This window comes from Cebus imitator, unplaced genomic scaffold, assembly GCF_001604975.1.
Source record: "Cebus imitator isolate Cc_AM_T3 unplaced genomic scaffold, Cebus_imitator-1.0 Scaffold149, whole genome shotgun sequence".
NCBI classification, from domain to species: Eukaryota; Metazoa; Chordata; class Mammalia; order Primates; family Cebidae; genus Cebus; species Cebus imitator.
Window position 1 is genome coordinate 2,803,684 of NW_016107464.1, and position 2,802 is coordinate 2,806,485.

General features: G+C 43.0%; 1 pseudogene; it reads left to right on the forward strand.

Annotated features, from left to right (window-relative positions):
* Positions 1-1,672: 1,672 nt before the first annotated feature.
* LOC108314274 lies at positions 1,673-2,129 on the forward strand (annotated as a pseudogene).
* The last annotated feature ends 673 nt before the right edge of the window (positions 2,130-2,802 follow it).

Genomic DNA, 2,802 nt, shown 5'->3' on the forward strand with positions numbered 1-2,802 from the left:
TCGAGATTGCACCATTGCACTCCAGCCTGGGCAACAAAATGAGACGTGGTCCCCAAAAAAAAAAAAGAAGTTTCTAGTATAAGAGAAAGCCCTTTCTAAGGCTTATTGACAAGACTGAAGAAGCTCTATGACACCAGGCTGAGGATCTTGGCTTTGTTTAGTAAAGGAGAACCAGGAAGGGTCTCAAAGAAGACTGCAGTGTGACAGTCTATAAGACTCAGGGTTTTTGTCATTGGTTGCCTTTTATTTTTTAGTGCCAGAAAAATGAACCACTTTTTTCTCCAGTGCATACTCCCAGCTGCCTCTTTTTTTTTTTTCTTATGGCAGTGTGATTTGCTGCTTTCCTCCCCATCACCTATATCTGGCATTTCCTCCCATGCTATCTCTCCCCAACTCCCCACACAGCCTCTTTAAGTAACAGCCCCACACAGCCAGTTGTAGCATGACAAAAACCTTAGAAATGAATAGCACAGCTTGGTGTGGTTCCGAAGTAAGACTGCCACTTGCCAGCTGTGTCAGCCTCAGTTGCCTCCTCAGTTGAATGAGGATTATAAGAGTACCAAAGAGTTGTTACAAGGATTAAATGAGTATATGCATATATATATATATATAATATATAACATTTTACATATATATTGTATAATAATATGGATATGTCTCAGAAGAAAGCCTAGCAAAGTAAGAACTCAACAAATGTTCACAATTATTATGCAAAGATGAATAGTTCATTTGGCTAAGGAGTAAAGGAGAGATCATTATTATTAGTGCTGGCTATTAAGACTTTAGACCCTGGTCAGGCATAATGGCTCATGTTTGTAATCCCAGCACTTTGGGAGGCCAGGGTGAATGGATCACTTGAGGTCAGGAGTTCAAGACCAGCCTGGCTAACATGGTGAAACCCCGTCTGCACTAAAAATACAAAAATTAGCCAGGTATAGTGGCACACACCTGTAGTCCCAGCTACTGGGGAGGCTCAGGCAGGAGAATCACTTGAACCCAGGAGGCAGAGGTTACAGTGAGCCGAGATCGAACCACTGCATTCTAGCCTGGGTGACAGTGTGAGACTCTGTCTCAATAAAAAAAAAAAAGAGGGCCGGGCGCGGTGGCTCACGCCTGTAATCCAAGCACTTTGGAGGCCAAGGTGGGCGGATCACCTGAGGTCAGGAGTTCAAGACCAGCCTGACCAACATGGTGAAACCCTGTCTTAAAAAAATAAATAAATAAAAATTTAAAAAATTTAAAAAAAGAATAGGAAGCAAAAGCTTTTACTTTTCCTTTATACATTTTTTTAAAAGCACACATTATTTTAATAATAACAATTTCATTTTGAAAATTATTAAAATAAAGCATTTGGTGTGCAAGCAACATTATTATAGGCATGTCTTTAATCTGCTCTGATTTTCTTCAAGAAATCATTCATGAATATGCATAGACTATTTCTGGAAGTATCTTCAAGCAGCTGATGACAGTGGTTGCCTCTCAAGAGAGAGACTTGGGGACTCGTTCTTGGAGTCAGAGATTGGAAGAAAATGACCTTTATGCTACATGTAAGATTTAATTTGTTTTTAACCAAATGCATGTATTATGAATTCAAATAAATTGAAATAAAATTTTTAAAGGCTACAGCGATGCTTCCACAGGAGGCCTACGCGCCGCCGCTTGTGCTGCCGCCATGTCTCTAGTGATCCCTGAAAAGTTCCAGCATATTTTGTGAGTACTCAACACCAACATTGATGGGCGGCGGAAAATAGCCCTTGCCATCACTGCCATTAAGGGTATGGGCCGAAGACACGCTCGTGTGGTGTTGAGGAAAGCAGACACTGACCTCACCAAGAGGGCGGGAGAACTCACTGAGGATGAGGTGGAACATGTGATCACCATTATGCAGAATCCACGCCAGTACAAGATCCCAGACTGGTTCTTGAACAGACAGGGATGTAAAGGATGGAAAGTATAACCACGTCCTAGCCAATGGTCTGGACAACAAGCTCTGTGAAGACCTGGAGCGACTGAAGAAGATTCGGGCCCATAGAGGGCTGCACCATTTCTGAGGCCTTCGTGTCTGAGGCCAGCACACGAAGACCACTGGCCGCCATGGCCACATCGTGGGTGTGTCCAAGAAGAAATAAGTCTGTAGGCCTTGTCTGTTAATAAATAGTTTATATACCAAAAAAAAAAAAAAAAAAAAGCCATAGTGATTTACAATTATCTTTATTTTATTTTATTTTATTTATTTATTTCTTTAATAGAGACGGGGTTTCACCATGTTGGCCAGGCTGGTCTCGAACTCCTGACCTCAAGCAATCCACCCGCCTTGGCTTCCCAAAGTGCTGGGATTACAGGCGTGAGCCACCATGCCAGGCGTGATTTAAAATTATCAATGAATAATGTGTAACTTACCTCATGACTGATCATAACATACTATTGCTTCTAACTGCAGTAGATGCTAAGCAGAGTGCTGACATTCAAACTCAGGACTCCAAGTCCGGGTCTTTTTTGGGGGGTGGGGTGGGGACAGAGTCTCTATCACCCAGGCTGGAGTGCAGTGGTGCGATCTCAACTCACTGCAACCTTGCCTCCCAGGTTCAAGCAATTCTTGCACCTCAGCCTCTTAAGTAACTGGGACTATAGATGTGCACCACCATGCCCAGCTAATTTTTGTATTTTTAAAGTACAGACAGATGTTGCCATGTTGGCCAGGCTGGTCTCAAACTTCTGACCTCATGTGATCGACCCGCCTCAGTGCCCCAAAGTGCTGGGATTACAGGCATGAGCCACTGTGCCCAGCCATTCATGACTTTT